Genomic DNA, 25,085 nt, shown 5'->3' on the forward strand with positions numbered 1-25,085 from the left:
TCGTGTATGTGTGCAGATGGTCTTGTCATCTTGGGAATTGAGACTTTGTCATGGGCACAGCCAAAGTGCTTTGGCACTTGGCCGTGTGAGCTTCACAACCTGTCGGAACATTACTCCCAAGGACTTAGCTCCATCAAACGTGACACTAGGAGTCAGGGGAGTATTGTTTTGATTGCTTCTCCCACATATATTCTTCATTAATATATATTTTGAGTGAGCTTGAATATGTACATTAAGGACAATGTACAACTTAAGTGTGGGTGGGGTGGGGGGGGAGTTTCATAGTGCACACATTCTTTTTTATTGTTCTTGATTGATATACATGCTCACTTAGCCAATGGCGGTTCACCTTAGTTACAATGATTGTATTCTTGAGTTTAGGAGAAATTTTAACATTGAATGTTTTCATCCTCTAGTTCTTGCTTGAATTTCTAGGAATTTTTACCCGATTTGCACTTAGTGCACTACTCACTCTTTAAACTCTATTGGAAACTCATGTCCGATGCAAAAGGGACTAGTTATAGTTGTTTCTTGTGTTAAATTCTGAAAAAAAAATGGAAAATGAAAAGAAAGAACAAAATAGTTTTATTGTTTATTTGTGCTTGTTGGGTGGAAAGAGCTACCACCTATGAAGTATGAAGCTACTCTCATAAGTTGGATACTAGCTATGCCCTAATGAGAGAAAGAGCTATCTCATAAGATGAGTGAAAGCTACCACTCTGGTAGAAAGAGCTACCACCTCGAAAGTGTGAAAGCCACCTTAGCGGCCGCTTTGGAAAGGGCTACCTTAGAGGATGTGTGAAGCTACTACCATCTTTGAAATTGTTGTCACTTTTGTAGATAAATAAGTCCCTTGTACTTAGAACTTTGAGGAGTATACATTGGGTTGTTTTGAGTGAGTTCACACACGTACACGATTTCGGGTTTGTTGTCCTTTTTGATTCAAGTTTTTAGCTAGAGCTTTGATTTTTTGTATTTAATGTTGAAATTTCCCTTACTTGTAGAATGCTCTCTCTGTACATTTTGGTGAATCTAAGGCCAAGCACTTCCAATATTTCCTTCATCTATGCACAAAATGTTTAATTTTTGCTTGAGGACAAGCAAAATCTTAAGTGTGGGGGGAGTTTGATAAGTGCTTGTGTGATATGAATGTGAAGCATTCTTTCCTTATGTTGAGCATTACGTTTCTCAGGTTTTTAAACTAACATGTGTGTTTTTATGTTACTTTCGTGCAGGTAGGGTTGTGAGGCCGAGTATGAAGGAAAGAAGCCAATGTGGATAATTATGCACCGATTTTGGAGGAAATCTTGCTAAGGTTCAAACGCGAAGACATAGGTCGGGTAAGAGATGATAGAGTGTGTGCCAACCTCCTCGTATTTCAGTTAGCACAACCATTTGGAGGGGCACAAGGGCAGTCACACTCAAGCATTCCGACTTATGCACATAGAACAAGATCTCCGCCAACTTGTCCGTCATTAAAGAAGCAAAGCGATCCATGACGTGAACGTGTGCTCGTTTGCGTCACCTCGATGAAAGTATGGACTCGGGAAGTATTTTAGGCCAGGCACTTTAGCAGAAGTACTGTAGCAGCACTGTTCACAGCCGGCCGAGAAAACAGGAATTCATAGAATCCACACGGGCATGTGGAATTATACACGGCCGTGTGGAAATTCCACATGGGCGTGTGAAAAATCCACAGACCCATGTGGTTGCCCGATTCCAGCCCTATTTAAAGCTGATAAGTGATTGTGCGTTATGAACGTGAAGCGTTCATTCCTTATGTTGAGCATTACTTTTCTCATGTTTTTACACTAATATGTGTGTTTCTATGTTACTTTCGTGCATGTAGGGTTGTGAGGCCAAGTATGAAGGAAAGAAGCGAATGTGGATTACAATGCACCGATTTTGTAGGAAATCTTACTAAGGTTCAAACGCGAAGACATAGGTCGATGTAAGATGCTAGAGTGTGTGCCAACCTCCTCGTATTCGAGTTTGGCACATCCATTTGGAGGGGCACAAAGGCAGTCACACTCGAGCATTCCGACTTATGCATATAGAACAAGAGCTCCACCAACGTGCCTATCATTGAAGAAGTAAGTGATCCACGACGTGAACATGTGCCCGTTTGTGTTACTCCAATGAAAGTATGGATTCGGGAAGCTATTCTGGATGGATACTGTAGCAGAGCACCGTAGCATCAAGGTAGCAAATACTGTAGCAGCACTGTTTACAGCCGGCCGAGAAAACAGAAGTTCATAGAATCCATATGGACGTGTGGAAATTATCCACGCCATGTGGAAATTCTGTACGGGCGCGTGAAGCATCCACGCCGGTGTAGTCACCCGATTCCAGCCGTATTTAAAGCCGAATCAGCCCCGATTTTAGTATTCTTTTCTCCATCTTTTTCCCAATTTGAGAGAGGGCTTTGGCTAGGGTTTTGAGGGGTATTGGCCAAGGTTTTGGAGAGGTTCTACGGCTCCGACATCGTCATTCCTGAGGAAGAAGGTTGGTAAGGGAGCTTCCGTCGAGGCGTATCCTATACCGGACGAGGGAATCCTTGGAACACGAGTAGAAGACTTTCCACAAGACCATCGACACGACTATCGAGGGGGTTTCTTTATGGATTCATTGCTTTTACATTCTATTTCTTTGATTGTACTTAGCTCCATGGAGAGCTAAACCCCTAGGGGGTACTTGGGTATTTGTGAACCGTAGGATGTATTCGTTTCTTTGAATCTCTTTATTATGCTTTTAATAAATTGATGTTGATTGTGAGTTCCAACCTTGAATGCTTGTTTGTATGAACATGTCCCCTAGAGTGACACTAGGGTTGAGAGTTCTCGTTGGTAACCTTGTGAGTGAGTGACACACCACGAGCGTTAGACACAGCTAGGTTGGATAGGGTTAAGAGGGTGAGTCGAGAGGCATGCGAGGCGTCCCCTTTCCCCTCCGACGTGATAGATTCTACCTCCGTTCCTCGAGTTCTTTTGCGGCCATAATAGAGTGAATGGTCTAAGGGATGAACTTCCGCTGGGGGCTTAGTTGCGCGTGCAACGGAGTGAAGCGTTGAGGTGATCTTAGTATCTAGGGCTTAATCGTGGTTAGGGGACCTTCCACCTAGACCAAAGGGTTAGGTCTATAATTAGGAAGAGATTAATCACTTGGAATCCCTAGAGCTCATTGCAACTCTATACGAGTGCGAGGTTGAGAGGTTATCTAATCTCTCCTCCGAGACATGTATAGAGTTAGGTATAGTTGACCTTAGATTTGGGACTATGTAATTTAGGATTTCCACAACTCACCATTGCATTGATTAGGAAGCATAATAGAGGGTTCTTGCACTTGAAACAATTATCCTAGGCGGAGCATTATCCGAGTACCCCATCTTTATCGATTGCCTTACCCCCTTTCTTTACGTTTGCTCTCTTACTTGTTGTTTTTATTGTTGAGAATTGAATCATTGTCACACTTATCATCATTGATCTTTCACATAGCTAAGAATCGAATTAAGTATTTTTATTCCCTATTCCCTGTGGATTCGATACTCGCTCACTCGGGATTATTACTTTGACAAACCCGTGCACTTGCGGGATATACACAAGGGGATCTTGTCAAGTTTTTGGCGCCGTTGCCGGGGAATAGGCATTTTTAGATACTTTGCACTTTGTTTTCTTAGCTATTTCACCATACATTCTATTTCATATCTTCTTATTTTATCATTGTTCTGATTTCTTTTTCTTTCTTTTTGGTTGCAGCTACAGGTTATGACTTGAGGGAATCCCTCAATATTGATTGAAGGGGATCCTGAGCTTGAACGTACACTTAGAAGAAAAGGGAAACAGCCTGTGCAAGAACAGTCTAATCCAGCTGATTTGGAAGCAGAAGAATTTGAAAACATGGCAGTACAGAATGAGCAACAGTGAACATTATCTGATTATGCAAGAACTTAAGTGTTGGGGACACAATCGAGTATTGTGCATCCCCTGGTTATAGCTCAGAACTTTGAGTTGAAGCGGGCATTCATCCACATTTTGCAGCAGTCCGCATAATTCAATGGTTTGGCCGATGAGGATCCAGACAGTCACATAGAGAGCTTTCTCGAGGTGTGTGATATGCTGAAGATAAATGGGGTGACCGATGATGCCATCAAATTGAGAGCCTTCCCATTTTCTCTAAAGGAGAGAGCGAAGCAGTGGCTACACTCGTTACCTAGAGCGTCAATCACCATGTGGCAGGAGATGGTGGAAGCTTTTCTAGCTCGTATTTCCCTCCCGGAAAATCAGCAAAGCTTAGGAATGAGATCTCATCCTTTGTTCAGTTGGAATTGGAGTCTCTATTCGAGATATGGGAAAGGTTCAAGGAGCTCCTGAGGAAGTGCCCGCAACACGGATTCCCGGAGTGGATGATTAATCAAACCTTTTACAATGGTTTGAACCCGAGTACAAGGCAACTCTTGGATGCGGCAGTAGGAGGTACCTTAGGTAGCAAGACCCCCGATGAGGCCCGTTAGTTGATTGAAGAAATGGGGTTAAACAGCTACCAATGGAATGCTAGGGAGAAGAAAAAGGTGGCCGGTCTCCATGAGATAGATGCGGTAACTTCATTGGTGGCCCAAGTGGAAAATTTGATTAAGAAGTTAGATCTTCTAACTTCAAATAGAGTGGCGGCCGTGACTAATTACACCGGGTATGGTGGAGGACATGCTCCCTCCGATTGCCCGATCTCTATTGGTGATGTTTCTTCGGTGGAGAATGTTGATTTTGTAGGTAATGGTATGAGACCTCAAGGAAACCCATATAACAATACCTACAATCCGGGTTAGAAGAATCATCCCAATTTCTCATGGAGTAATCAAGGTCCACAAAAGGCCTAGGGCCACCGGGTTTCCAACAACAACAACAAGCCCTCAGGTGGAAAACAGAGTCTCAGGTTTGGAAACCCGAATGACTGACCTAGAGAAGCACTTGGCTAGATTTGTGCAATCTGCAAATACTAGGTTTGAATCAGTTGAGGCTACACTTTGCAACCACACCGCCTCTTTGCATAATCTTGAAAATCAAGTGGGGCCAAATTGCGAAGTCTCTCTCTGAAAGGCCACATGGAAGCTTGCCGAGCAATACAGAGACCAATCCTAGAGAGCACGTGAAGGCGATCACTTAGAGAAGTGGAGGTAGGCCTCCGAGTGAGAAAGCCAAAAGAACACGCACCCGAGGTTATAGAGGTAGAAGAGGGAACAAGCAAAGAGAAAGAGGTGGTACCCTCACCTTTCAAGCCAAGAATCCCTTATCCCTCTAGATTGAAAAATGAACAAGGGGATGAACAGTACAAGAAGTTCCTGAGTTTGTTCAAGCAACTCCACATTAATATTCCTTTTGTTGAGGTATTAGCCCAAATGCCTAAGTATGCGAAGTTCTTGAAAGACTTGTTGACCAACAAAAGGAAGTTGGAGGAGAGTGCTTCTTTAGATGCTTCATGCTCGGCGGTATTGCAAAAGAACATGCTGAATAAGAAGAAAGACCCGGGAAGCTTCATCATTCCGTGTAATATTGGCAATCTAGGTGAAGAAATGGCATTGGCGGACTCAGGGGCAAGTATCAACGTCATGCCATACACCTTCCTTCAAAAGCTAGGCTTGGGCGAGCCTAGGCCTACTCGGATGACTTTGCAACTAGCGGACCCAACAGTGTGACATCCGAGAGGCATCATTAAAGACGTGCTTGTCAAGGTGGACAAGTTCATTTTTCTGGTTGACTTTATAGTGCTAGATGTTGATGAGGATGCTGATGTACCCTTGATTCTTGGGAGACCGTTCTTGCGGACTTCCAAAGCATTGATTGACATGGACGGCGGAGAGCTCACATTGAGAGTTGGAGATGACAAGATCACATACCGCCTTGCTGAGGCCATGCGGCATTCTCTCAATTTCGATGATACTTTATATTTTTTAGACACTACTGATGAGATTATTGATGAATACATGTAGGAAATGTTTAATCCGGATCCATTTGAAGGTTTATTCGACCAAGAGGAGGGCAATGAAGAAGTAATGATGCTTGGATCGACGGAAGAAGTACCATCTACCCCGGGGATCTTGAAGAAAGTGCTCTGAAAAATGAAGAGGGCTAGAAGATGCCACCAGAAACACTCCAAGGCTGTTGGAGACGTACGTGAACCGAAGAAGTTGGACGTATCATTGTTAGGTGGTCTGAAGCCCGATAATACACCCTCTACTCTCAAGAGACTTTGCACATCATGCTTTCAAGCAAAGGGTAAGAGGGCAACTTTCATTCATGAACCCCCGTAAGGTAAGACAAGGCACGTCAAGCTTAGTGACATAAAACAAGCTCTTCTTGGGAGGCAACCCAAGTGTTTACTGTTTTCTTATCTTTTAGTTAGGTTGTTTGCATGAATAACTTGTTAAGTGTTGGTGTCTTGATTTTTAGATGCTTGTGCTGTGATTTCCTTGTTAACTTTGAATTTTAATCGTATGTTTTCATGTGGAATTGGCGAAGTTTGGTCGTTTGAGATCTATTTCATGTTTTTCACTGGTAAAAATTTACATAACAGAGCAGGCTCTGAGTGTGTAAACATTTTCAGAAATTTTCTACAGAGCCTGCAGATTTTTCTAAGGCATCCAGTGAAGACACACGGGCGTGTGAAATTTTCGCACGCCCATGGATTTGTATTGCAAGCTCATCTAGAGAAGGCACAGGGGCGTGCGGCGGCCCCTGTGAACAACCATGCAATTGCCACACGCCCGTTGTTAATTTCCGCACGGGCGTGTGAATTCCTGCAGAGTTTGGCGAATTTTCCCGAGAACACACAGCGGCGTGGACTCTCCCTTATGGGCGACCTTGTGAACCACGCACGGGCGTGGGTAATTTCCACACGCCCGTGCAAAACTCTGCAGAGGACTTCTCTCCATCCCGAGAAGACACCCGGGCGTGTGGCTGCCCCTGTGAGTTGGGCATGTGAATGTCCACGCCCGTGCGGAAATTCCGCATGGGCGTGTATAACACTTGGTATTTTTTTCCAGATGTCCAGAGAAGCCACAGGGACGTGCGGCTGCCTCTGTAGGTCAGACGCACCGGTGTGGGTATTTTCCACACACCCGTGCGAGAGCAGTCAGAGTCTAAGGAGTGTTTTCCCGAGAGCGCACAGGGGCGTGCGTGCGCCCCTGTGGCTCTCTTGTAATGAAGTGCACGGGTGTGGGTAATTACCGTACGCCCGTGTTGATGCAGAGAACATCAAGGGCCGCGATTTCTTTTTAAAGAAGATTAGTTTCTCACCCTCTTCACTTCCTCTATTCGTTTGGAATCATTCTCACATCAGTCTCCGACTCCATAGCGCCAATTTGGTAGGATTTTTGCGTGGTTTTCCGGCCAGTCCCTCATTTTCTCAATCCATCTCTTCGGTAAGCCCTATTTCTCATCTTCTTTGCCAATTCCTGGTTTCCATCGATTAATTGGGTTAAGAATGCTTCGTTTCTTCAATTGGAAAGATGATTTATGTTTAGAATGAAGTTAGAAGTATTTTTACATTGTATTTTTGGATTTTTGAAACGCGGCCGTGCGGTTTTCACACCCCGTGGTTCCATACGGGCGTGCGGAAATTCCAAACGACCGAGTGGATTTCTGGAGCATTATTTTATCAACTTGTTTGATGGATTTTGTTTCAAGTTTTGCAGATTATGGCTCCTCGATCGAAGAAGCAAACTGAAAAGAGGCCGCGTGAGTCATCCCCTTAGCCTGAGGGCATGAGGTTTGTGATTCCAGAGCATCAGGTTCGCTATGAGCGCTTGCCGAGACTCCGGTTCGGACAGACTCGATTCCTGGACACGACTATACTGCGAGATATACAGCATGGAGATGAATTCGCTGATGAGATAGAGGATCTCGTTTCAGCAGGTGGTTGGCGACAGTTATTGACGATTAGAGAGCCAGCCATCTGAGAGTTTGCACTGGATGTACTATCATCATTCGAATTTGACAGATCTTACGCAAGCTTTGACAGTTTGGACACCATTCAGTTCAGAGTATTTGGACACCACCATACCTTGAGCGTCACTCAGTTTTCAGTATGACAAGGCTTGTATGAGGAGGCATTCACAGATACAGAGGAGTACGCTCAGTTACCTACTGATTATCCTGGAACCTTGACCCCGTAGAGAGCTTACAGAGTGCTATTTGGTCCGGGTCAGTACGAACCGGGGGTGTCCAAGGCTACGTGCCTTTCCCGACCTGCATACAGATATTTACATGCCATCATGAGTAGGTCGGTGAATGGCCGTGGTGACAACACTAGTGTTCTGAGCCGACAGGAATTACTGTATCTGTACTCGATGGTGCAGCGCGTACCGATTCACTTTGGGCACATCATGGCAGAGTACATTAGACATCAGGGGCACTATGCTACACTGGGAGCGATCTTCTCGGGCCCCTACATTACGAGATTAGTGCTAGGCATGGGTCTCTTGGATTTGATTCGCAGGGCCAAGAAGACGAGTATACCTGCTCCTCTGAGCCTAGAGACGATGAGGTTGATGGGCATGGTCCGCAGGGTTCAGACAAGGGTTTTTGCTTTAGTGCTACCAACTCCAGAGATAGCTAAGGATGAGGGTGATGAAGCCGGGGCATCTCAGCCCACTCCCGAGCCTCAGCCAACCCCGATGGAGACCGAGGCAACTCTAGTGGCAGAGGAACCACCCCCCGTGCGTATATTTTCACCATCTCAAGCTTATGATCGCTTTGAGAGGCTCGAGAGCGCTTTGGGGGTGATACGGACTGAGGTAGCTGAGGCTCGAGCAGAGATTGCGGAGATTAGGGATACACAGGCCACCCAGTATACAGAGTTCATGCACATTTTGACGTATTACAGCAGATCTTAGAGTGCGACGTCGCCTCATCATTTGTCTTGTGACCGAGGACTCCTCAGGCCCCCTCAGTTCCTCCGGCACCCTCATCCCCTACCCCGGCACCGGTGGACCCACCATGTGCATCTTTACCAGCAGCAGCAACAACACTTGAGCCCGAGGGCGACACCGACATTTGATTTTTAGTTCTTTTTCTTTTATGCATTTTTTTTAGACTTGTTCACTCAGAAAGGATTCCCCTTCTGAGTTTATTTTCATTTTGCATCTCGGGTTGTATTCATTGTCTATCTTTTTATATATACTCGAGATATTTTGTTTTTTTATTGAGCTTCACTCGAATCCCCTCGTGTATGCGCAGTGATGGTCTTGTCTTCTTGGGAATTGAGACTTAGTCATGGGCACGGCCAAGGTGCTTAGGCACTTAGCCGTGTGAGCTGCACAAACCCGTCGGAACACTACCCCCTATGGAATTAGCTTCATCAAACGCAACACTAGGAGTCGGGGAGTATTGTTTTGATTGCTTCTCCCACATTTGCTTTTTGAACGATATATATTTTTCGAGTGAGCTTGCATGTGTACATTGGGGACAATGTACAACTTAAGTGTGGGGGGGAGTTTCATAGTGCACACATTCTTTTTGTTCTTGATTGTTATATGCTCACATAGCCAATGGCGGTTCACCTTAGTTGCAAGGATTGTATTCTTGAGTTTAAGAGAATTTCTAACATTGAATGTTTTCATGCTCTAGTTCTTGCTTGAATTTCTAGGAATTTTTGCCCGATTTACACTTAGTGCACTACTCACTCTTTAAACTCTTTTGGAAACTCAAGGTTGATGTTAAAGGGACTAGTTATAGTTGTTTCATGTGTTAAATTCTGAAAAAAAAAGTTTTATTGTCTATTTGTGCTTGTTGGGTGGAAAGAGCTACCACCTATGAAGTATGAAGCTACTCTCATAAGTCGGATACTAGCTATGCCCTAATGAGAGAAAGAGCTATCTCATAGGATGATTGAAAACTACCACTCCGGTAGAACGAGCTACCACCTCGAAAGTGTGAAAGCCACCTTAGAGGCTGTTATGGAAAGGGCTACCTTAGAGGATGTGTGAAGCTACTACCATCTTTGAAATTGTTGTCACTTTTGTAGATAAATAAGTCCCTTGTACTTAGAACTTTGAGGAGTATACCTTAGGTTGTTTTGAGTGAGTTCACACACGTACACGATTTCAGGTTTTGTTTCCTTTTTGATTCAAGTTTTTAGCTAGAGCATAGATTTTTTGTATCTAGTGTTGAAATTTCCCTCACTTGTAGAATGCTCTCTTTGTATATTTTGGTGAACCTAAGGCCAAGCACTTTCAATACTTTCTTCATTGATGCACATAACGTTTTAATTTTTGCTCGAGGACAAGCAAAAGCTTAAGTGTGGGGGAGTTTGATAAGTGCTTGTGCGATATGAATGCGAAGCGTTCATTCCTTATGTTGAGCATTACTTTTCTCAGATTTTACACTAATATGTGTGCTTTTATGTTACTTTCGTGCAAGTAGGGTTATGAGGCCAAGTATGAAGAAAAAAAGCCAATGTGGATTACAATGCACCTATTTTGGAGGAAATCTTGCTAAGGTTCAAACGCGAAGACATAGGTCGATGTGAGATGCTAGAGTGTGTGCCAACCTCCTCGTATTCGAGTTTGGCACATCCATTTGGAAGGGCACAAAGGCAGTCACACTCGAGCATTCTGACTTATGCACATAGAACAGGAGCTCCACCAACGTGCCTATCATTGAAGAAGCAAGTGATCCACGATGTGAACGTGTAGCAGAGCACTGTAGCAACACGGTAGTAAGTACTGTAGTAGTACTGTTCACAGCAGCTCGAGAAAACAGAAGTTCAGAGAATTCACACGGGCGTGTGGAAATTATCCATGCCCGTGTGAAAATTCTGCACGGGCACGTGAAGCATCCACGCCCGTGTAGTCACCGATTCTAGCCTTATTTAAAGCCGAATAAGCCCCGGATTTTAGTATTCTTTTCTCCATCTTTTCCCAAACTTGAGAGAGGGCTTCGGCTAGGGTTTTGAGGGGTATTGGCCAAGGTTTTGGAGAGGTTCTATGGCTCCGACATCGTCATTCCTAAGGAAGAAGGTTGGTAGGGGAGCTTCCATCGAGGCGTATCCTATACCGGACGAGGGAATCCTTGGACAACGAGTAGAGGACTTTCCACAAGACCATCGACATGACTATCGAGGGGGTTTCTTTATGGATTCATTGCTTTTACATTCTATTTCTTTGATTGTACTTAGCTCCATGGAGAGCTAAACCCCTAGTGGGTACTTGGGTATTTGTGAACCCTAGGATTTATTCGTTTCTTTGAATCTTTTTATTATGCCTTCAATAAATTGATGTTGATTGTGAGTTCCAACCTTGAATGCTTGTTTGTATGAATATTTCCCCTAGAGTGACACTAGGGTTGAGAGTTCTCGTTGGTAAACTTGTGAGTGAGTGACACACCACGAGCGTTAGACACAGCTAGGTTGGAGAGGGTTGAGAGGGTGAGTCGAGAGGTACAGGAGCGTCCCCTTTCCCCTCCGACGTGATAGATTCTACCTCTGCTCCTCTAGTTCTTTGCGGCCATAATAGAGTGAATGGTCTAAGGGATGAACTTCCGCTGGGGCTTAGTTGTGCGTGCAACGGAGTGAAGCGTTGAGGTGATCTTAGTATCTAGGGCTTAATCGTGGTTAGGGACCTTCCACCTAGACCAAAGGGTTAGGTCTATAATTAGGAAGAGATTTATCACTTGGAATCCCTAGAGCTCATTGCAACTCTATACGAGTGCGAGGTTGAGAGGTTATCTAATCTCTCCTCCGGGACATGTATAGAGTTAGGCATAGTTGACCTTAGATTTGGGACTATGTAATTAAGGATTTCCACGACTCACCATTGCATTGATTAGGAAGTATAATGGCGGGTTCTTGCACTTGAAATAATTATCCTAGGCGGAGCATTATCCGAGTACCCCATCTTTATCGATTGCCTTACCCCCTTTCTTTACTCTTGCTCTCTTACTTGTTGTTTTTATTGTTGAGAATTGAATCATTGTCACACTTATCATTATTGATCTTTCACATAGCTAAGAATCGAATTAAGTATTTTTATTTCCTATTCCCTGTGGATTCGATACTCGCTGACCCGGGATTATTACTTCGACAAACCCGTGCACTTGGGGGATATACACAATGGGATCTTGTCAAAAGCCGATTCAACCCCGATTTTAGTATTCGTTTCTCCATCTTTTCCATAACTTGAGAGAGGGTTTCGGCTAGGGTTTTGGGAGGTATTGGCTAGGGTTTTGGAGAGGTTCTATGGCTCCGACATCCTCATTCCTTAGGAAGAAGGTTGGGAAGGGAGCTTCTGTCGAGGCGTATCCTATACCGGACAAGGGAATCTTTGGACGATGAGTAAAGGACTTTCCACAAGACCATCGACCCGACTATAGAGGGGGTTTCTTTATGGATTCATTGCTTTTACATTCTATTTCTTTGATTGTACTTAGCTCCATGGAGAGCTAAACCCCTAGTGGGTACTTGGGTATTTGTGAACCCTAGGATTTATTCGTTTCTTTGAATCTCTTTATTATGCTTTCAATAAATTGATGTTGATTGTGAGTTCCAACCTTGAATGCTTGTTTGTATGAATATTTCCCCTAGAGTGACACTAGGGTTGAGAGTTCTCGTTGGTAAACTTGTGAGTGAGTGACACACCACGAGCTTTAGACACAGCTAGGTTGGAGAGGGTTGAGAGGGTGAGTCGAGAGGTACAGGAGCGTCCCCTTTCCCCTCCGACGTGATAGATTCTACCTCTGCTCCTCTAGTTCTTTGCAGCCATAATAGAGTGAATGGTCTAAGGGATGAACTTCCACTGGGGCTTAGTTGTGCGTGCAACGGAGTGAAGCGTTGAGGTGATCTTAGTATCTAGGGCTTAATCGTGGTTAGGGACCTTCCACCTAGACCAAAGGGTTAGGTCTATAATTAGGAAGAGATTTATCACTTGGAATCCCTAGAGCTCATTGCAACTCTATACGAGTGCGAGGTTGAGAGGTTATCTAATCTCTCCTCCGGGACATGTATAGAGTTAGGCATAGTTGACCTTAGATTTGGGACTATGTAATTAAGGATTTCCACGACTCACCATTGCATTGATTAGGAAGTATAATGGCGGGTTCTTGCACTTGAAATAATTATCCTAGGCGGAGCATTATCCGAGTACCCCATCTTTATCGATTGCCTTACCCCCTTTCTTTACTCTTGCTCTCTTACTTGTTGTTTTTATTGTTGAGAATTGAATCATTGTCACACTTATCACTACTGATCTTTCACAGAGCGAAGAAGTGGATTAAGTGTTTTTATTCCCTATTCCCTGTGGATTCGATACCTGCTCATCCGGGATTATTACTTCGACAAACCCGTGCACTTGCGGGATATACGCAAGGGGACCTTGTCAATTTCTCATCATTTTGGTTGTTCTTCAGTCTCAGAGGATAAGGAATTCTTGTCTTGTAGGGTGGGGGTGCCACCTCTTTCCGTTTGTTGGCTCTCTTCTGAACCTCCATGACCTCGGGTGCTTTGCCTAGGTTTTTGGACCAGTCCTACGGCTTTCGATATCGCGTTCCTTTGAAGGAGAGTTATTGGGGGAGCTTTTGTCGGCACTTATTTAGTGAGGTGTGGCACAAGCTTGACTAGGGAATCTTTGGAGAAGATGAGGTGGCTCCACAACACCATTGATATGGACTACAAGGGAGTTTTATCTATGGATTACATGTTTTCACTATTGATTTCATTGTTGATTGTGTATTGCTCCATAGAGAGCTAAACCCCTAGTGGGTGCTTGGACTTGTAGATGCTAGGATGATTTTGGCCTTGTTTGGATTGGCTTTTGGAAAACCCTGAAGTGTTTTTTTATAAGTTAAGCACTTCTGAGTTCTAAAAATATTTTTTGCATTAGCTTTTTTTAAAAAGCAGAAGCTGCAAAAAAAGCTGAAAAACATTTTTTTTTCAAAAGCTAGTCATGACCAGCTTATGAAAAAGCTGTTTTTAGTTTATTTTTACAGCTTCTACTTCTACATAAAAGCTAATTTAAACATAAAATACAAAAAGTGCTTAACTAACTCTAGAGAAGCACTTTTTTCAGAAACACTTCTACTAAACTAAATAAAGCACTTTTTTGATAAGCCAATCCAAACAAGGCCTTTATTTCATTGACCGTTATTATGCTTCTTTAATTGATGTTTAAATTGAGTTCATCCTTGAATGTTTGTTTTATTGATTTTCCCTTAGAGTAACACTAGGGTTGAGAATCCATCTTGGTAATCCTTGTGGATGAGTGACACTACATTAGGATTAGATAAAGCAAGGTTGGAGAGGGTCGAGAGGGTGAGTTGAGAGATAGCATAACATCCCCTTTCACTTGTGATGTGGTTTATCCTACCTCCACATTCCAAGAGTTCTTTACGGTCATAATAAAGTGAAGTGGTAAGAGACAAATTCCACTAGGCTTAGTTGTACAAGCAACATAGTGAAGTGTTGAAGTAATCTTTAGTGTTGGGGCTTAATCATGACTAAGGGTCTTTCACCTGGACTAAAGGGTAAGATCTATTTTAGAGAATAGGGCTTACCATTTGGAGTCACTAAAGCTTCGTGCAAACCCACACAGTGTGAGGCGTTGATAGTATCCCTTTCCGCCGGGGCATAGTATAGGGTTAGTCACGGATGACCTTAGGTATAGGACCGTGTGTCTTTGGATGTCCATGACTCATTAAGCATCAGTTAAGAGACATAATTATTAGTCTTCCACTTGAAATAATAGTCCTAGGGTGAGCAATGTCCGAGTGCCCCATCTCTCTATCGATTACCTCTCCTAATCCTTATTGTGCTTCTTTTTTTTTTACTTTTATTTGTATTGATATTGTTCACACAACTCCTCAATAATTTTTAGTATAGTTAAATAGAAATTCTTGTGTTTCCAAGCACTATTCCTTGAGGATACAACTACCCACTCACTTGGGTACTTTATTACTTCGACAACCTAAGCACTTGAAGTACACACACTCAAGGAGTGTACCACCAAGACATGAAGGTTATGGGTGCCATTGCCCCACTTGGGATTTAGACTCTTGCTCCTATTGGGATAGTTGAGAGATGGGGGAATATGAATCACCTTGCATGGCGTCATGGGATGAGTGCCCAAGACCTTGGTTCCTTACATGAGACAGAAACAGAGTCAGAGTTTGAGCCCAAGAAGAGTCAGCCATCACTTGAGACGAGTTATGAGGAATTTCTTAATGAGGTTCACCACCATCTATAGGTTCTTGAGAGGGGGCAGAGCGATTTAGCTGTATCATAACGCCACATTAAGAGCAACGTGGCTGAGATTCTGGCTTTTATTCGTGCTTCATCATCATCTGTTGGCACCACCTCTGCCGCCACTACTTGCATGGCATCATTGCTTCCACCAAACCCTTAGGTTCATAGCATACCTAAGCATTTCTCTGCTTATGTTATCCTATTATTGTAGTTCATCATACTTTGTATTGTTTTGTTGTAACTTGTACTCTTAAATCAGTAAGTGGTCAATCCCTACTAAACTTTAATTATTTTGGTTCTTGTTTTCGCTCATCCCTCCATTATTTTCTTTGAAATCTTGAATTATGATAAGCTTCTTGTTAATTTCCGGATCATCATCAGTGGAGCTTTACATTCTATGGATCTCATTTTTTTACTTACCACATGTCCATGCTTACGTAGCACAAATCTCACCAATGAATTAGGGAAGTTTCTTTACTCCATTTACTTACTTGCATTACATATCTTTCACCTTGTTATACTGACATATGTACATTGGGGACAATGTACAACTTTAGGTGTGGGGATGGTGTATCTTAGTGTTTTGCATTCTTGAATTACCCATGATGGGTATGATTTCATTATTAAGAATTTGCTAGCTTGAAAGAATGATGGATGTGAGTTATATTTCTTTTTTGTTCTTGAATGAAGTCTTATTTTATCTCTAGTGCACCTCCATGCTCTATCATGAAAACTTACACCTTTTACACTCCAGCCAACCCATCACTTTGATTATGGAGTTAGTTTGTTAAATTCTACTCTCAATAGTCTTTTATGAACTTTTGGTTCCTTTGTTTTTTCTTTAGCCCTAAGTGAAGTTTTTATTAGAAAGTAGTTTACTAGGTCACATGAGATAGGGTGTATATATATACACTTGAAAAAAAAAGAAAAAAGGGAGTCTATGTCAATATTTCTCTGCTAGTGAATCATGAATACGTACATGTAGATCAGTAATCGAGTAAGTTCGGTGGTTCTTATGCCTAATCAACATGTGCATCATTTAGAAAGATTTTGTGCAGTCTACATTAGGCGGACTCAAAAAAAATGAGAAAAAAAGGAGAAAGGAAAATTGACCTATTGATCGCTTAGAACCTGTTTTTACTTTCACTTGAGAGCTAATGTTTTGTTTAGGGACCAAAGGATTCTTAGTTGACTATTAAGGGTGTCTTTAGCATTTCTAATGTTTATTTCATTATGTGTGGGTGTTGATAAGTGCTTGTGTGGTAAGAATGCGAAGTGTTTTTTCCTTATGATAAGTATTACTTTTAGTAGGTTTAAGCACTAATACATGTGTATTTGTGTTCTTTTGCGCATGCAGAGTTGTGAAAGCTAAGTATTGAGAAAAGAAGCCAAAAGTAGAACATAAATGCATTATTTGGTGGAATCTTGTAAGGAAGAAATGCGAAGACACAAGTGGGACTCCAGGATACGTGAATGTATACCAACCTCCATGAATTCAAGTCATTACAATGAGTTGGAGGGGCACAAAGGCTGTCACATTTGTGTATCCCAACTTATGCAATTATAACAAGATCTTTACCAATGAAGCCTTTGATTAAAGAAGAGTTTTGATCTACGGCATAAACGTGTGCCGTTTGTGTTGCCTCGATGCAAAAGTGTGGAATTGGGAGTGTTTTTGGACGAGTATTGTAGCAGGTACTATAGCAAAACACTGTAGCAAGTAATGTAGCAGTTACTGTTCACAGTCCACCAAAAATAGGATTTCCAGAGAATCCACATGGGCGTGTGGAAATTCCACAGGTCCTTGTGGCAGATCCACAGGGCATGTGGATGCCCGATTCCAGACCTATTTAAGCCGCGATTCAGCACGATTTTGGGGATCTTTTTCCCCTTTTCTCTTCCACTTTTCTTCATTATTTGGGAAGCCATCGGCTAGGGTTTGGAGAGGCTTTTTGCAAGTCTTTGGAGTGGTTTGAGGGATTCGACACCGTGATTCACTTGGAAGAAGGTTATTAGGGGAGCTTTCATCGGCATTGATCCGACACAGTGTGCCCTAGGCCGGACAAGTGGACCTTTGGAGAAGACTTGGCTACTCCACAAGACCATCGACATGACTATCAAGGGTGTTTTCTTATGGAACACTTATGTTTACTTTCGATTTCATTGTTGATTGTATTGTGCCCCATGGAGAACTAAACCCCCTAGTGGGTACTTGAATTTTGTAAACACTAGGATGTTATTGTTTCATTGATCTTTTATTATGCTTTCCTTAATTGATGTTTCAATTGAGTTCCAATCTTGAGTGCTTGTGGAATGATTTCTACCCTAGAGTGACACTAGGGTTGAGAGTTCATCTTGGTAACCATTGTAGATGAGTGACACACTACTAGGGTTAGACATTGCTTGATTGGAGAGGGTTGTGAGGGTGAGTCGAGAGTTAGTGGAGCGTCGTCTTTTCCCTCCGGTGTGATTTATCCTACCACTATTTTCTTGAGTTCTTGGCGGTCACAATAGAGTGAAGTTCTAGAGGATGAACTTCGCTGGGGCTTACTTATGCAAGCAACAGAGTGAAGCATTGAAGGGACTCTAGTGTCTGGGGCCTTAGATGTAACTATGGGCCTTTCGTCTGGACCAAAGGTCTAGGTCTATACATAGGAAGAGAGTTTATCACTTGGATTCCCTAGAACTCTATGCAACTTTACACAGTGTGAGGTGTTGAGACTGAGTGATTTCTCCGCCGTGATATAGTGTAGAGTTAGCCACAGTTGACCTTAGATTTGGGACCGTGTGGTTAAGGAATTCCATGACTCATTGAGCATTGATTAGGATGTATAATAGTTGGTCTTGCACTTGAAACATTAACTATAGGGGGAGCATTGCCGGAGTACCCCACTTCTGTGGATTGCCTTACCTCTCACTTACTGTTGCCTTTCATTCTTGTTTCTTTTTATCTTTGTTTTCATTATATTTTATTAACACTATCATTGTTCACTTTCACGTGGTTAAGTACCAATTTAAGTATTTTTACTCCCTACTCACTGTGGATAAGATACCCCACTCACCTGGGATTTATTATTCGACAAACATGTGCACTTGCGGGTCAAACACAAGGGGCATTGTCAAGTTTTTGGTGCTGTTGTCAGGGAGTAGGCTTTTAGAGATACTTTGTACTTTGCTATCTTTGCTATCTTAGCTATTCATTCATTCTCTTTCATATCTTCTTATCTTATCATTGTTCTAATTTTATTTTCTTTCTTTTGGTGTAGCTCTAGGTTATGATCGGAGGGAACCCATCAATACTAATTGATGGTGATACTGAACTTGAATGTACACACAGAAAAAGGGGTAAAGAACCTGTTCAAGAACGGCTGAATCTAGCGGAAGTAAAAGTTGAAGGATCAGACAATATAGCGGAACAGAATGAATAATACAGAGCACTCTATGATTACGCTATAACTGTTAGTACTGGGGACACAATCTACAATTGTGCGACCCCCGATTACAGCTCCAAACTTTGAGCTGAAGCCAGCATTCATCCTGATGATACAGCAGTCAGCGCAGTTCAATGGTTTGGCCGATGAGGATCCAAACAATCACATTGAGAACTTTTGTGAAGTTTGTGACATGCTGAAGATCAACGGTGTCATGGACGATACTATTAGATTGAGGGCTTTCTCATTATCTCTAAAAGGAAGATCTAAGCAGTGGTTACATTCTTTTCTTGCAAGGTACTTTCCTCCGGGGAAATTAGCAAAGCTTCGTAATGAGATACCATCGTTTGTTTAGATGGAGCTCAAGTCCTTGTTTGAGACATGGGAGCGATTTAAGGATCTTTTGCTGAAATGGCCACAGCATGGATTCCCCGAATGGATGATCATTCAGACCTTTTACAACGGGTTAAATCCAAGTACAATATAACTTCTAAATGCCACCGCAGGAGGTACAATGTGGAATAAGACCCCCGATGAAGCCTGACAATTAGTAGAAGAAATGGCCATGAATAGCTACCAATGGAATGCAAGGGGAAGGAAGAAAGTGGCCGGACTCCATGAGATCAATATGGTTATATCGTTGGCTGCCCAAGTGAAGGCATTGAGTAAGAAGTTAGACGCTCTAATTTCTCCTAGATTGGCGGGCGTAACAAATTGTAATGGGTGAGGGGAGAACATGCCCCATCCGATTGCCCGATAGCCATTGTGGTACTTTATCCATTGAGCAAGTTGACTTTGTGGGTAATTGAATCAAAAACCAAGGCAATCCTTATTGCAACACCTACAACCAGGGTTGGAGGAATCACCCAAATTTCTTCTGGAGTACACAAGGGCAGCTAAAGGCCATAGCACAATCAGGTTTCTAACAATAATAACAAGCCCCGAACATGAAAAATAGAGTTTCAGGTTTGGAGACCCGGATGACCAACTTAGATAAAACCTTGACCCCATTTATACAATCATCAGATATACGGTTCCAATTGGTTGAGGATACACTTCACAACCACACTGCTTTATTGCACAACCTAGAAAATCAAGTAGGGCAAATCGCGAAGTCTCTATCGGAGAGACCACAAGGAAGCTTACCGAGTAACACCGAAACCAACCCACGAGAGCATGTAAAGGTGATCACTTTCAGAAGTGGTTGTGTGGTTGAAGGTAGGCTTCCAAGTGAGAAGACCAATGTTGAAGCACCAGAGGTCGTAGAGGTTGAGAAGGGAGCAACTAAGGAGAAGGAGGTGTCACCCCCACTATATAAACCAAGAATCCCTTATCCCTCTAGATTGAAGAATGACCAAAACGATGAGCAATACAAAAAGTTCTTAGGTCTATTCAAGCAATTGCACATCAACATTCCTTTTGCGGAGGCATTGTCTCAAATGCCTCGGTATGCTAAGTTCTTGAAAGATCTATAGACCAACAAGAGGAAGTTGGAAGAGAGTGCATCGATGATCTTAGATGCATCTTGTTCGGTCGTCTTGCAAAAGAATACGCCGACAAGAAGAAAGACATAGGAAGCTTCATTATCCCGTGCAACATTGGCAACATTGGCAGACTTAGGGGCCAGTATCAATGTCATGCCATATTCTTTCTTTCAAAAGATAGCCTTGGGAGAGCCTAGGACCACTCAGATGACTTTGCAATTGGCGGACCGGATGGTGAGACATCTGAGAGGCATCATTGAAGACGTGCTTGTCAAGGTGGACAAGTACATATTTCATGTAGATTTCATAGTGTTGGATGTTGATGAGGATGCAGATGTTCCTTTGATACTTGGGAGGCCATTCTTGCGTACTTCCAAGGCATTGATTGACATGGATGGGGGGGAGTTGACACTGAGGGTTGGAGATGACAAGCTCACATTGCGCCTTACCGAAGCCATGTGACATTCTCTTGACTTTGATGATTCTTTATATTTTCTTGACACTACGGATGAACCAATCAATGAATATGTGTAGGAAATATTGAATCCAGACCCATACGAGGGGTTGCTAGACCAAGATGAGGAGAACGAGGAATTGATGATGCTTTGTCTAGAGGAGAAAGTACCACCTACTTTGAGGATCATGAAAAATATGCTCTGGAAGATGAAGCGAGCGAGAAGACGCCACAAGAAACGCCCCAAGGCTGTTGGGGATGTGCATGAATGGAACAAGGGTGACAAGCCTTTAAGTGGTAACAAGCTCGACAACTCTCCCTCTACCTTGAAGAGGCTTTGCTCATCGTGCTTTCAAGTTATGGGTAAGGGGGAAACCTTCATTTATGAGCCCCCGTGAGGTAAGAAAAGGTATGTCAAGCTAACTAACATTAAACAAGCGCTTCTTGGGAGGCAACCCAAGCACTTACTATTTTGTTAGTTGTTAGTTTAGTGTTTGCATGAATAAGACGTTGAGTGTTGGTGTCTATATGTTCTGATGCATCGATGTGATTCTCTTATGGATGAGTTGGTGTTATCTTGTGCTTAAATGTCTATGGCGAAATTGTTGGTCGTTTGAGCATGTTTCAAGTTTTTCTCTGCTATATTTTGCATGCTAGAAGCAGGCTCTGATTGTTTTTATATATGCAGGAATTTTCTTCTGAGCCTGTAGTTCCCTTAAAGCATCCAGAGAAAATGCACGGGCGTGTGGAATTTCCACACGCCCTTGGGTTTCTAGTGAGAGCTCATCTAGTGAAAGCACAACGGCGTGGATTCGGCCCTATGAATGACCTTGTGAGATACACACGCCCGTGGGTAATTTCTACATAGGCGTGTGTCTTCCTGCAGAGATTAAGAGATTTTTCCCGAGAAGACATAGGGGCGTGGACTCGCCCCTGTGGATGGCCCTGTGATAAACACACGGGAGTGAGTGATTTCAGTACGCTCGTGTGGATCTCTGCAAAAGAAATCTCTACTATCCCGAGAATACACAGGGGCGTGTGAGTGCCCCTTTAAACTGGGCATGTACATGGCCACGCCCGTGGGGAATTTCCGCAGGGGCATGTGAAACACTTAGAGTTTTCTCAGGTTGGCCAGAGAAGCCACAGGGGTGTGGGGATGCCCTGTGGGTCGGGCGCATAAGCATGGGTATTTTTCCACGCCTGTGTGTATGCGTTCACACAGACTTGAGTGATTTCCTAAGAGCGCACAAGGGCGTGCGTCTGCCGCTGTGAGTCTCTCCTATAGAGGCGCAAGGGCGTGGGTAATTTCCGCACGCCCGTGGGAATGAGAAAGAATGCAAGAGTTGTGGTTTTCTTTTAAAATCTTTCAACTCTTCTTCATCATCACACCTCTAGTTACTTAGAGAACACTCCTAACACTTTTCCCGACCTCACATAGTTGATTTTGAGGAGTTTTACTCGATTTTTCTACCGATTTTGAAAGTTTCATCTTCAGCTCATCAGTAAACCCTTTTTCCTTCTTTTCTCCGTAATTTTTTATTTTAAGCGATGAAACTAGTAAATGCTGCTTCGTCTCTACAATTAGAAGGGGTATACATGATTAGAAAAAATTAGAAAGGATATAATGATGTATTTATTTGTTTTTAGCGTGAGGCCATGCGTTTTTCATCCCCAGTGGATGCATACGGTCGTGTGGATTCCTACAGCATTATTGCTTCAAGCCATTTTGAGTGATTTCTTTTTGATTTTTACAGATATGGCACCTAGGACTAAGATTGTGGCTGGCAAACGTCCCAGAGAGCAGTCCCCTGAGGTAGAACGCAATGAGTTCACTATTCCTGAGCATCATGCTCATTTTGAACGTTTGTCGAGGCTTCGGTTCTGGAAGACTCACTTCCTAGACACGAGTCTATTGCGAGATATACAATAGGGAGGCGAGTTGGCGAACGAGGTAGAGGATCTTGTCTCGGTTGGAGGTTGGAGACAGTTGTTGATGATCAGAGAGCCTACTATCCGTACACTTACACTCGAGGTGCTATCATCATTCGAGTTCGACCGTACTTATGACAGATTTGACAGTGGCAACGATATACAGTTCAGAGCATTGGGGATCACTACACCATGAGCGTGAAACATTTCTTAACCTGGTTGGGATTATATAAGGAGGCATTCACAGATACTGAGGAGTACGCTCAGTTGCCGACGGATTATCTAGGCACCTTGATCCCCTCGAGAGCATATAGAGTGCTATACTGTTAGGGCAAGTATGAATCAGGAGTATCCAAGGCCACATGCCTTTCTCGACCTGCATATTGATATTTGCACATAGTTATGAGTAGGTCGGTGAATGGCCATGGTGACAGTACATGCGTCCTGAGCCAGCAGGAGCTTCTGTATCTTTATTCGATGGTTCAGAGCACATCGATCCATCTGGGACATATCATTGTAGAGTATATACGACATTGAGGGCAATATGCTAGATTAGGAGTGATTTTCTCGAGTCCCTACATCACGAGACTGGTTATGGGTATGGGCCTTCTAGACGTGATTCGAGGGGACGAGAAGGTGAGTATACCTGGTCCCATGGGCATAAAGATGTTGAGGCTGATGGGGATGGTTTGCAGAGTCCAATCCGGAGTGTATGCTTTGATTACACCTACCCTAGAGGTAACAGAGGAAAATGATGATATTGTCGAGAGTTCTCAGCCTGCTCTCGAGCCTCAGCCGATACCGGTGGAGATCGAGGCATCTCCTCTGGCAGAGGAGCCACCCCCTATACGTATGTTTTCACCGTCTCGAGCCTATGATCATTTTGAGAGACTTCATAGTGTGGTGGGGGTGCTACAGATAGAGATCTATGAAGTCTGGGCTATATAGGCCACGTAGTACACATAGTTTATGGCACGTTTTGATACATTACAGTAGATTCTTGAATAAGACATTGCCTCATCATTTGTTCTGAGACCTCAGACCCTACCGCCACACCAATCTCACCATCACCAGATCCACCGGCATCTTTTGATTATCTAGCAGTAGTAGAGCCAGAGCGTGACACTTATGCTTGATGCGTCGTTTTTTATTTTTTTTCTTGTTATCTTATTTTGTATTATTGTTAGACTTGCACTATTCAGAAAGGATTTTCTTTCTGATTATGTCTTTTGTTTTTGTTTTGTTGTCTCGATGTATTCATTGCTCTATCTTTTATATACTCGAGTTGTTTATGTTTTCTTGAGCTTCACTGAACCCCCTTGTGTATGCATGCAGATGGTCTTGTCGGTATGGGAATCAAGAACTAGTCATGGACACGGCCAAGGTGTTTTGGCACTTGGCCGTGTGTGCTTTACAACCCGTTTGAACATCACTCCCAAGGATTTGGCTCCATCACATGTAATACTAGGAGTCAGGGGAGTATTATTGCGATTGCTTCTCCCACATATATTCTTGATTGATATGCACTATTAGTGAGCTTGCATGTGTACATTGGGGAAACTGTACAACTTAAGTGTGGCAGGAGTTCATGTTGCACATGTCTTTTATATAAGTTTTAATTTATATACATGCTCACATAGCCAATGGCAATTCACCCTAGTTGCAATGTTTGTATTCTTGAGTTTAAGAGAATTTTTAACATTGAATATTCTCATGCTCTAGTTTTTTCTTGAATTTGTAGGAATTTTTGCCCGATTGACACTTGTTGCACTACTCGCTCTTTAAACTCTTTTGGAAACTCAAGTTTAATGTTAAAGGGACTAGTTAGTGTTATTTCTTTTGTTAATTTTGCCAAAAAAAAAATTGTTGTTTGTGCATTAGGGGTGGAAAGAGCTACAACCTATGTTGTATGTAGCTACTCTCATAAGTCGGATATTAGTTATGCCCTATTGAGAGAAAGAGCTATCTCATGGGATCAATGAAAGCTGTCACCACGGTAGAAAAAGCTACTACCTCAAAAATGTGAAAGGCACCTTAGCGGCCATTTGGGAAAGGGCTATCTTAGAGGATGTGTGAAGCTACTACCATCTTTTTATTTTGTTATGTTTTATAGATAAATAAGTCCCTTATACTTAGGACATTGAGGAGTATACTTTTAGTTGAATTGAGTGAGTTTACTCACACTTACATGATTTTGGGTTTGTTGTCCTTTTTTATTTGAGTTTTTGGCTAGAGCATTGATTTTTCGTATTTAGTGTTGAAATTTATCTTACTTGTAGAATGCTATCATTGCATGTTTTGGTGAACCTAAGGCAGAGCACTTTCAATATTTCCTTCTTCTATGTTTCAATGTGTATTTCTATGCTTGAGGACAAGCAAAAGCTTAAGTGTCGGGGAGTTTGATAACTCCTTGTGTGATAAGAATGAGAAGTGTTCTTTCTTTATGATGAGCATTACTTTTAGCAGGCTTAAACGCTAATACGTGTATATTTGTGTTCTTTTGCGCATGTAGGGTTGTGAAGCTAAGTATTGAGAAAAGAAGCCAAAAGTAGACTGTAAACG

General features: G+C 42.8%; 2 non-coding genes across 2 annotated transcripts; both read right to left on the reverse strand.

Moving 5' to 3' along the window:
• Window positions 1-4,285: 4,285 nt before the first annotated feature.
• Window positions 4,286-4,392, reverse strand: LOC120259635. Its single transcript, XR_005536192.1, has one exon. It is a non-coding gene; the product is annotated as a small nucleolar RNA R71 (small nucleolar RNA).
• Window positions 4,393-18,978: 14,586 nt separating this feature from the next.
• LOC120259714 lies at window positions 18,979-19,085 on the reverse strand. The gene has a single exon (XR_005536269.1). It is a non-coding gene; the product is annotated as a small nucleolar RNA R71 (small nucleolar RNA).
• Between the last annotated feature and the right edge of the window lie 6,000 nt (window positions 19,086-25,085).

Source organism: Dioscorea cayenensis, chromosome 4, assembly GCF_009730915.1.
Source record: "Dioscorea cayenensis subsp. rotundata cultivar TDr96_F1 chromosome 4, TDr96_F1_v2_PseudoChromosome.rev07_lg8_w22 25.fasta, whole genome shotgun sequence".
NCBI classification, from domain to species: domain Eukaryota; kingdom Viridiplantae; phylum Streptophyta; class Magnoliopsida; order Dioscoreales; family Dioscoreaceae; genus Dioscorea; species Dioscorea cayenensis.